The 12,140-nt window shown below is 36.0% G+C and overlaps 1 protein-coding gene across 1 annotated transcript in view; it reads right to left on the bottom strand.

The window, feature by feature from the left end:
- Positions 1–12,140, bottom strand: part of LOC123311362 — a 1,278,848-nt gene that overhangs the window by 337,446 nt on the left and 929,262 nt on the right. The window lies entirely within an intron of this gene.

The following is a 12,140-nucleotide window of genomic DNA, read 5'->3' as shown; positions in this document are numbered from 1 at the left end:
GATCGCTAAGTTTTAAGGAATTTAAAAAAATTAAAAAAAGTTAAACTTGGAAAAATGTTATTACCCAGTTTGTGAATATTTTTCTGATAAACTGTGATTGTTGATTGATTGACTTGTTCTATACATGTTAAATGCCTTTCAGGATCAATAAATTATTCTATTCTATTTTATTCTATTATGGAAAGCAATGAAGTAATTCAGAAATTTCGAAAATGTGTGTGTTCTAACTTTGCATTTTATTGGTGCTATTTTGTTCATTGCATATAAGGTTATGTCTGATATTCATAAAAAGATTATCAGACAGGCTCAAATATTGCAAATTTAGGGCGAACAAATACAACTGGAATGCGGCACTTTTGCTGAATGAGGGCTACCGCGTGTGAATTCGCCGCTAGATGTGCTAGTGTAGCGTGAGGTCCAAATCATAGACTCAACTATATGATTAATATTAAGTTTATGGTCTCCATATATCTATAATACTTTTATTGATATTACGTGTTTAATGCTATAAAAGAAGTGAAGCCAAATCATTGTCAGAAAGGGACTTACACACATGACGAACAAGATATTGATTAGTAACCAAATATTTATATATTCAATTTCTCCAATATTATGATCTGTGAAATAACAAGTTCCCGTCATCGTAGAAAAACAAATCTTGCATTAGTTTGTCTATGTTCAGGACCTCACTCTACAAAGGCGCCAACTGGTGAGCAAAAAAAACGGTAGCCCCCATTGCATTACTTTGAGGATTTTGCCCAGATACCACGGTCATCGGCTGAACTTCGTGATCGCTGGATATCATTTAGTAATTAGGTAGTTACGAAATATTACATCCAATATAAATAGATGTAGGAACATGAAATAAAGCATTTTTCAGTTTCTTCTTACTTAATTCACTACTGTGAATAGTCAAACCCAAAGAAGTGAGTCTACAACCTCACTATCTTTTACATGGTCATTCGAGTCAAAGAAAAAATCCAGCACTGTGAACAGTCAGCGAAGAATCAGAGCTTCAACCACTCCAGACGAGGCATAGCAAATCCACAGAACAAAGGAAGATCCAGCTTGACGACAAAAGAGTAAATACCGGTATCCACAGTCTACAAAAGCAAAGGAGTCCAACGCCTAGTGGTTTCCCGTCCAAGGAGCACTTACACAGACGTCCTCAACAAAGGTGTGAAGATCCAACAAACGGAGGATAATTCACGGCCCACCCTTTCGTACAACTTGAAAAAAAAATACAGCAGTATGGAATCCAAAGTCAAGCATCAGAGAGAAATCACGCAGGACATTCACAACCTGAATAGGAACATGAAAAAGGACCCTACTGCAAGAAAAACGCTGGAGTACTTCAACGAACGAAGAAAAAATCTACAGCACCTATACGGAACATTCACTAAAACCGATGAGGAGCCCCAAGGAAAGCTTCCAGCAAACCACCAATATAACGTGGAAAAATTCCGAACTCAAGTCGATGAACTTTACCAGGAAGTAGAAAACTACATAGCCAAAAAAGTCCACGCGCTGAAAAATCCACTACCGACTGATCCAGAACCAATCCCCGAAGCCGTCAGAAAGCAACAGTTACAAAAAAAAAAAATTCGAACAAAAGCTGAGGACAACGAGGGAGCGAATGATGAGAAATAACCACCAATCACTTCTCATTAAACGGCTCGACGATTAACGAGTCTTTGGAAAAAAATTTCGAAAACACACGTCGACATGCAGTTGAAGGATAGCATAGGCGTTGATAATTATCTCCAATCGGAAATATATGATCAGGCATACGAAAATTACTTGGACGTAGAAGAACTACTGACCCAAAATCAAGAGGACGTTGCCACAACAAACCAGAATAGAATTGCAAACTTACCTAAGCTGCAAATTCCAACATTCAACGGCGGATACGAAAAATGGCCTACTTTCCGTGACCTATTCAACCAGATCGTACACAAACAAAATATCGCTGATGTCGAGAAAATGCAATTCCTGAAAACACATGTACGAGGCGAAGCCGGTAAATTAATTCAACACCTGGAAACTTCCGAGAAGAATTACAACACCGCATGGAACTTGATTGAAGAAAGATTAAACATCAACGTCTTCTGTTTATCAAGCATCTGGATAACATCTTAAACATCCCAGCATCCAATAATGATTCTTCCTACGGAATGAAGAAAATTCACGACGTTACAGTTGAAAGTCTTTCGGCCATAAAAAATATGAATATCAATGTGGAAGCAGCAGGTCCCATTATAGGACATATTATTCTGAAAAAATGGATCCTGAATCCAAGAAGCTTTACGAGATGGCACTTGAAGATCCCAAAAAGATTCAAGATTAAGAAGAGGTTCCAGTCCCTTGAAACATTGAGAGGACAATCCAGGAAAGCCGACGCAAACAGCAACCTTAAGTATTCAGATACAAAAAAACAATGGTCATACACATCATACCACAGCCAAAGTTCAACCTGTCCAATCTGCTCTGAAGAACACCACATCGGGGCCTGTAAAAAATTTTCAGCTATGGATGTCAATGAACGCTGGTCATTCGTACTCAAGAAAAACCTCTGTCGCTCATGTCTAACCCATGGAAAGAACAAGAAGTGCAAAAAACGAATGAGATGTCCAAAATGTGATCGCAGCCACAATATGCTCCTTCACAACGACGCAGCAGTTCCTAAAACTAATCCTACACAAACAAAGAGCGAAACTGTTGGAAAGAACAATCAACCAATCTTTGGCAACCTTGGAATATCCAATCAAATTAACCACCAAGAAAAAGTAGCCATGCTTGCAACTGCCTATGGGGAAGTACGAAACAATGATGGCCAACAAAAAACCTTGAGAGCACTTATCGATCCGGGCTCTCACAAATCGTTCATCACGGAATCAGGTGCCCAACTTATTGGACTGCCTCGGTACAAACATCATGTGGAAATAACTGGCCTGGGAGTTACGGCGGCAGGAACCTCAAAATGGAAAATTTTCACGCAGCTCAAACCAAGATTCTCAAGCTCCCATGCACACAACGCAGAATTGCTGGTTATGCACAAACTAACAAAAAATATACCCAGCACCAACATCAACGTACAAATACCAGATGAATGGAACAACCTGATGCTTGCGGATCCAAACTTCAACATAGCTGCTCCAGTCGACATTTCAATAGGCGTCGATTTATATGGAGAAATTCTTGAAAATGGTCTCAAGAATTCGACAACGGGTCTTATTCTGCAAAAAACCACCTTGGGATGGATAATTTCTGGAAATACTCCATTAGCAGCGCAACAACCAGAAACTTTGAGATTAATAGCCAACATCGATCATGATACTGATGAAAAACTGACCAAATTCTGGGAAATAGAGGAGGTCCAGTCCACCCCCAACTCACCTGGCGATATAGAATACTGCGAGAAATTCTACAAAAGCACCCATAGACACATTCCGAATGGAAGATACGAAATAAGGTTACCCTTCAAAAATGATGCGAATCACCTTGGAGAATCAAGAAAGAAAGCTGTCGCACGATTTCTGAAATTGGAGACAAAATTCCGCAACAACAAACAACTAGAGGCCGACTATAAACAATTTATGCTACAATACGTCGAACTCAATCATATGGAAGCCGTGACACCTAGAGGCTAAGGTCAAACATATGACGTTCTGAAGGAAGGAAAACCAATACGTGTTGTATTCGACGACAGTTCAAAAACGAGCAGTGGACTAAGTCTCAATGACATACTTCGCACAGGTCCAAAATTACAAAGAGACTCAGTAGATATTCTTCTACAATGGAGAGTCTTCGAAATAGCACTCACTGCTGACATTGAAAAAATGTTTCGGCAAATCATACTGTCTAAAGAGGATAGACAATTTCACCGGATTATATGGAGATTTTCCGACAACGAACCACTTGAAAAATTTGAACTGAAAACAGTCACATATGGAACTGCACCCGTTGCCTATCTAGCTATTAGGACATTGCTTCAGCTGGCTCATGACGAATATACAAGCTATCCCTGAGCAGTCGAAAGGTGGATTCAATCTACGAAAATGGAGCAGCAATCTTACTATCCTGAATGAAGTCAATGAAGTCCACGAATTTGGGGAAAAGGGCAAAAATAGCACGGTGAAGGCATAAGGAATTGTATGGAACCCTCATACGGATAAAATAAAATGTTTACAATTCCATCCTTGTATACAGGGTGTGGTGTAATGAATGGATAATATGGTGCCTGCGGGTAGAGGACCGCATAGCAGTTCGGAAAAATATATTTTATGTTCAGTAAAAGTCCAATGGTTTTCGAGATATTGGAGATTTTCGAAAATTCAAGAAAATCACACCCTTCGCTACTCGTTTAACAGGCAAGACTCCAAATGAAGGAATTTTTTCAAACTGTTTTTTGAATAGTATTCCTGGATAGATGCGCTATCGAATGTAAATTATTATTTTTGGGGTGCATAATAGTTTTTCATAAAAAAAAGATGTAACTCAAATTTTCTGCTTCGCTTATTTTTTTTCCTAAGTTCAACCCAGCGTGGTGTAAAAAAATAATATGGTTACCTGAGTGCCAAAGCAAGAGAAAACATGCCTGTTTATCTGAGATTCTGAAATGGTATAACTCACTCTATTTCCAGCATTACATACAAAATAAATTTTTATTACAATGAGTGAATGCAGAGTTTGATGTAAGCCTTTTTCGTTAATTTTGGGCAACTGAAATGAGACTTGCAAGCAGAATAAAGCAATTATTCATAAGAAGTTGTAAAGCATCTAGTAGAGCTCCTGATGCCCACTTTGAATACTTTTTGTAAAACTCAATTCAATTAAACGATATTTAAAAAAAAAATTTCTCGTATTCTTTAATTATTAAGCCCTATAGTTATAAATTTAATAGTTTTTTAGCGAATTTCAAGTAACGAAGTGAATTTTAGCACTTTTATAGTTAAGAAAAAATTAATTTCTATTACATTGAGTCAAAATCTTTGTTACAAAAATGCTGAAATTTAATTCATAACTTGAAATTAATTTGAAAATATTGATTTCACAACGTTGGGGTTCAATAATAAAAGAAAACGAGACAAACTAATTTTGAAATATCGTTTCATTGAATAAAGTTTCACAAATAATGTTTAAATTGGCCACCATGAGTTCTGATACATGCTCTAGAGTCTACACTTGCTAATGAATCATAGCTTTATTGCATATCAACAATTTGAAAATGAGTATCGTTTCATTGAATTAAATTTCGCAAAAGATGCTCTAAGAGGCCACCATGAGCTTCAGTACATGCTCTATACCTTCTTATAGATCATTGCTTTATTGTGCTTGCATTTCTCATTTTAGCTGCTAAAAATTTCAGAAACAGTGTTCACATTAAACTAGGCCTCAATTGATTGTAATGGGAATTGATTTTGTATCAAATGTTGAAAATACAGAGAGTTATACCATTTCGGAATCTCAATGAAACGGGCATGTTTTTTCTTGCATTGGCTCTCAAGTAACCATATTATTTTTTACACCACGGTAGGTTGAACTTATGAAAAAAAAATAAAGAAAAGTTGAGTTAGATCTTTTTTTTGTGAAGAACTATTCATGCGCCTCAAAAATAATGAATTACATTCGATAGATCATCTATCCAGGAATACTATACAAAATACAGTTTGAAAAAATTCCTTCATTTGAAGTCTTGCCTGCAAAACGAGTGGCGAAGAGTGTAATTCTCTTGAATTTTCGAAAATCTCCAATATCTCGAAAACCAAGGCATTTTTAATAAACGTAAAATATATTTTTCTGAACCGCCATAGAGTCCTCTACCCGCAGGCTCCATATTATCCATTCATTACGCCACACCCTGTATATATACATGCCTAAAAAATAAAATATGTAAGGGAGAACCTTGGTTCATATACAAAAAATAATGATATACATGATCATAATACCAGGCAAAATTTACATATAAAAATACAAAAATTTAAACTGAGTCATAGTCGATACGGAGTAAACTATTACGGACCATATTTTATAATGTCTTGCCTGGCAATGTGCAGCTTCTAGACAGCAAAACATTTCTCAAAACAATTGAATGCTGCCTACTTAAAAATGCATTTTATAGCATAAACTCATACCTAAATGATGCGTTTCGTGTGGTTGTGACTGAGGGTCAAGATTATTAATATTATTAGTGTCTTGTCAAATTTCATTTTATTTATGTTAAGTTGTGTAGTATATCTCTGTAATTTTAGACTACAGCAACTGTGATACTAAATGAATAGTGGTAATAATTATAATGACGTGTGCAAACAAATGTATATTTGTAATAGCATGAAATATATTGAATTGAATTGATAGTATTCAATACAAAATACGCCTAGACCAAACGACGGCCACAACCAAGAGGAAAATCCTTTCTGAGATTGCTACCATCTTTGATCCTTTAGGACTACTATCGCCCATCATCATAAGGGCAAAAATGCTCGTGCAGGACATATGGAAGAAGAATTACGATTGGGATGATGAACTGCCATCAAACATAGTAGACTTCTGGAAAACTTGGACAAAGGAGTACCTAACCAGGCTACAACAAAGGACAAAATGGCAGAATGTCACAAAAAATATCGAACTGGGAGACATTGTATTACTAAAACAAGATAATATCGACCCAAATAGATGGCCACCAGCGAAAGTAACGGAAATCCACCCTGGATCTGATGGATTAGTGCGAGTTATCACAGCTCGCACCGAAAAATTGAACGAAGTGAAAAGACCAATAACAAAATTTTCTTGTTACAAATAGTTACTAAGGAGTTACTAACGAATGCAAAAAAAATTTCTTCATTTTCGAAAAAGTGGGTGCTAACTTCACGGACACTCTTTTCCGACAATTTGCTCCAATCTGCTTGGCGGCTACATAATTCTCTTTCACATTTGTGTACTCTGCGCCACTGTTTCGAGCAGTTTTTCGAATATGTCTCTTCCACCGGGATGGTTGCCGCAATCTCTTTTTGCCTGCAGGAAAATAAGGGTACTATCAATAATAAAGAATGAGATAGTATTTCCTAATAGTGAATGTTGTCATTTTCCTTACAAGTGCGGAAGTGATACTTTCCGGCATGCAAATGCTGTTGAACCAAATGCTGCAAACCATTTCTCCCGCACTCATTTTAGTTTCAAAAGTGTCACGTCCGACACTATAATATAATATACAGGGTGTGGCGTAATGAATGGATAATATTGAGCCTGGGGGTAGAGGACTCTATGGCGGTTCAGAAAAATATATTTTACGTTTAGTAAAAGTGCCTTGGTTTTCGAGATATTGAAGATTTTCGAAAATTCAAGAGAATTACACCCTTCGCCACTCGTTTTGCAGGCAAGACTCCAAATGAAGGAATTTTTTCAAACTGTTTTTTGGATAGTATTCCTGGATAGATGATCTATCGAATGTAATTCATTATTTTTCAGGCGCATGAATAGTTCTTCATGAAAAAAAGATCTAACTCAACTTTTCCGTTTTGCAAATTTTTTTTCATAAGTTCAACCTAGCGCGGTGTAAAAAATAATATGGTTTCCTGAGAGCCAATGCAAGAAAAAACATGCCAGTTTCATTGAGATTCCGAAATGGTATAACTCTCTGTATTCTCAGCATTTAATACAAAATAAATTCCTATTGCAATCAATTGAGGCCCAGTTTAATGTAAACAGTGTTTCTAAAATTTTTATCAGCTAAAATGAGAAATGCAAGCAGAATGAAGCAATCATCTATAAGAAGGTATAGAGCATTTACTGCAGCTCATGGTGGCCTCTTAGAGAATCTTTTGTGATATTTAATTCAATGAAACGATACTGATTTTAGAATTGTTGATATCAATACAATAAAACTATGATAAGAAAGTGTAGACTCTAGAGCATGTATCAGAACTCATGGTGGCATCATTTGTGATTTGTGAAACTTTATTCAATGAAACGATATTTTAAAATTGTTATTTTTTCTCGTTTTCTTCTATTATTGAACCCCAACGTTGTGAAATCAATATTTTCAAGTTGATTTCAAGTTATGCATTAAATTTCAGCATTTTTGTAACAAGGGTCTTGAATCAATGTAATAAAAATTACCCAATTTTCAGCTTTTTTTCTTGATCACAAAGGTGCTAAAATTCACTTCGTTACTTGAAATTCGCTTAACAACTATTAACTTTATAACTATAGGGCTTAATAATGAAAGAATACGAGGGAAAAAAACCAATTTTAAAATATTGTTTAATTGAATCGAGTTCCACAAAAAGTATTCAAAGTGTGCATCAGGAGCTGTACTAGATGCTCTACAACTTCATATGAATAATTGCTTTATTCTGCTTGCAAGTCTCATCTCAGTTGCTAAAAATTAAAGAAAAAGGCTTACGTCAAACTCTGCCTTGACTCATTGTAATAGAAATTAATTTGGTATTTAATGCTGAAAATAGAGTGAATTATACCATTTTAGAATCTCAGTGAAACAGGCATGTTTTCCCTTGCTTTGGCACTCAGGTAACCATATTATTTTTCACACCACGCTGGGTTGAACTGGGTTGAAAAAAAATTAGTAAAACGGAAAATTTGAGTTAATTCTTTTATTCATGATAAACTATTCATGCGCCTCAGAAATGATAATTTACATTCGATAGCGCATCTATCCAGGAATACTATCCGAAAAACAGTTTGAAAAAATTCCTTTATTTGGAGTCTTGCCTGCAAAAAGAGTGGCGAAGGGTGTGATTTTCTTGAATTTTCGAAAATCTGGAATATTTCGAAAACCAAGGCACTTTTACTAGACATAAAATATATTTTTCTGAACCGCCATAAAGTCCTCTACCTGCAGGCTCCATATTATCCATTCATTACGCCACACCCTGTATATATCACTTCCACACACAGTGTGGGATACTTTCGAAAATGAAATGAGTGAGGGAAAGTGGATAAGAACTCACTCGTCTTATTTCACATTCAAAAGACATATATAGGTGACCACAATGCTTAAAGCCAGGCTTAAAGGGTATAGCCGGGTTTATATGGAAAATCTGCCCCTGCGACTTTTTCGATTTAAACACAGGGGATCCATTTGACATTAAACAAAAATAATTCACCCCGATTTTCAGCTGTTTATCTCCAACGGTTTCCGAATTTTCAAAATTGGCGATAGAAATTTTTCTATGCAAAAAATATAGGTTCACATTCGAAATATTGAAGACTACTATAAATATCGGTTAGTCTTGGTCACTGTCTTCATGAACAACAGCATTAACTTTTTCATTTACAAAGAGGCGACATAATATTGCAGCAGGTTTTACTATTTTTGCCAAATATAGAACGTAAGAAAGATAATATATTATTGCTGAAATATGAGAACAGCACCCTACAGTGCGTCTACCATTAGCACAATCCCAACAATATCGCCTTATTCCAGAAATCTCATTCTTTTCTGGCTCATTATCAGCAAAGTAATGGTATCTTTTTGACTCAATATGCCGAGACCTCACTTGTAGTTTGATAATATTTGGTGTTGTGTTTACGTATTGCAGTGTTATTGTTCCGTCTTCATTTATTAACTCAGCTAAGTAAGAAACAGCTTGAGACATGTGATTTGATCCCGTGAAAAAAATCTTCAATTCTTGTTCCGTTAATTCAGGAAAATTTTTCAAATCATTAGAAGGGATCGTACTGAACGGAACTTTTTGTCTCGCCCAACGATTTATTTTTACCTCCAACGCCAACGTATTATCATAATCTTTTTTCGATTTCATTGCAGCCACAACTCTTTCAGAAAGATCAACATCAGAATCCAGTCTTGCTCCAAATTCGTTATGTAAAAAACAAAAAACTCGACAAAAAAAAACGTGCTTTAGGAAGCAACTTATTATCTAGTTTGTAATGAATCCCAGTTTTCTGAGGAAAATTGGAGTTCATTTTAGTGCATTCCTTTCGTTTTCATATTTCCGCCTTTGAAAATATTTTAATTCTCAAATATTCAGTACGTTCATTCCGATAGGCAGAGTAAATGTAAAAAACCGTTTATCTGTGTTTAACGTTGTTTTTCTTGCATGCCGTTGAAGATTTCGACGTTTTTCATATGTTGATATGCGATAAACCGGAGCTGACGACGTTTTTCATTCTTGTCGCATTCTGGAATTTTCAGATTTTTAGCGTGTGGGGGGATTTGCCTATAAAAGCAGATTTTCCCCCGCGACGGTCACTTCTACTTTTGACTTTTGTTTCTGTTACTTCAGTCGCTTTTACTGCTCTTTTACTTCGTAATTTCTGCGATTCGACGTTTAAGAATAATTTTGTGTTGCTAGCATCAGTGATATTGGGAATTAATTTTTAGGTTTTTTTTTCCTTTGATTTTCGCCTGAGACAAAGGAGGTGGGTCCCCGTCTTTACCGTTCAGTTTCTTTGTTGGACCTACACCGGTTACTTCTTTGACTTTGACACTGCTGTACTGTATCGCTTCCTGTTGTATTTTATCGTTCTTTGCCCAGTTTCGCGAATCTGACTTTTCCCTTCGCTATCAGTCATGGCGCGTAAGCCCTTGGGGTACTGAAGGGAGAGTCCCGTCAGCCCCCCTGTCCGCATTCCGCGTCATAAGTGTTGAATCCGAAATATCTTCTTTTCTATCCGTCATGGAGCGTTATAGCTCCTGGGGTAGAGAATAAGAGATACCGTTCGTCGTCAGTGAAATCCCGTAGACCTTTTTTTCGCTATCAGTCATGGAGGGTTATAGCCCTTGGGGTAGCGAATAAAAGTCTCGAATAGACCCGCCCTGGTTCATTTCTGGAGAAATACAATTACATCCCGATACCGTATAGCAAGTCATTTCACTTCGCGAGGTCATCCTTAGTATTCATTTCGTCAGTTCTGGTTGGCGCATTTCATTGAACCACCTTTGATTTTTCACTGTCCCCGGTATAAACTTTATGAAGTGCTCGTGACCAGATAGAATTTCCCGAATGTATGTTTGCTGATAGATTCGCTCATACTTCATACCTACACATATCTCCGTTGTACATATAATCAGTTTCCTAAGGTGTGAATAAACTAGTACATAATTTGATTTTGACTACTTCGTTATCGCTACCACCCTAGATAACAGCGAACTCTGTCTCCGACTAGCAGCTACTCTGGTAGGTTTGCTATTCTTCGTAGTGAAAGAATAGCTGGCGCTCGAGATAAGTTTTCTCCGAGGTGACCACGTTACAAGTTTATGATGGATTCATGATTATTGTATCAATAAAATTAATGAATTTGGTATTATATTGAATTTTTATTATTAAATGAATTATGTATTCTGAGTTGAAGAATAGTTTTCTACATATTTTGTTCGCAGCATAAGTGTTTCTATGTATGAAACATAGTATTAAAAAAAAATAGTTTTAATTTTTTTCTATTATGTTCCACCACTTCAAAAAAAATGAAAAATTTCTTGAGGTTAGATAACTACGAAAGACATTTTCTGACAAAGTTTCATGGTGGACACTTTTAAGTAAAATATTATTATTTTATATCTGCTCTCGAAAATCAGATTTTTAACTGAGAGTCATAATGAAATGTTTCCTTATCACGGTTGCTACTGAAAACGATAAAAAAAAATCACCATAAACCAATTTTGGATTCTAGTCGAAAAAAAAATTTAATTGAAAAAACAAATTTTTTCGAAAAATTCGGAAACCGTTGGAGATAAACAGCTGAAAATCGGGGTGAATTATTTTTGTTCAATGTCAAATCGATCCCCTGTGTTTAAATCGAAAAAGTCGCTGGGGCAGATTTTCCATATAAACCCGGCTATACCCTTTTTGTTCATACATACATATATTGTTCATTAATATATATTTTGAAAATAAGATTCGGAAAAAATAGATTTAAAATAACATATTTACATATCTTTTGGCGTTTTAACCTTATTTTCGCAATCTGAATCATCTGAAGGTTCATTCACTTGCTGAGGTTGTTCCACGACGAAATCTAGAGCAGCAGCACTGTTATCAGAATCATGAAATTCCATTTTTTTTCGGAAGTAAGTATTCCTCACCACTTAGCGACAATTTCTAAATGTAACAAACTTTCCTTCGATCTACATTCTAAGCATTCAAATACATAAATATTAG

The sequence above is a fragment of the Coccinella septempunctata genome, chromosome 4 (genome assembly GCF_907165205.1).
Source record: "Coccinella septempunctata chromosome 4, icCocSept1.1, whole genome shotgun sequence".
NCBI lineage: Eukaryota > Metazoa > Arthropoda > Insecta > Coleoptera > Coccinellidae > Coccinella > Coccinella septempunctata.
Note: the sequence above shows the minus strand (reverse complement) of the source record. Positions and strands in the feature narration are given on the sequence as shown.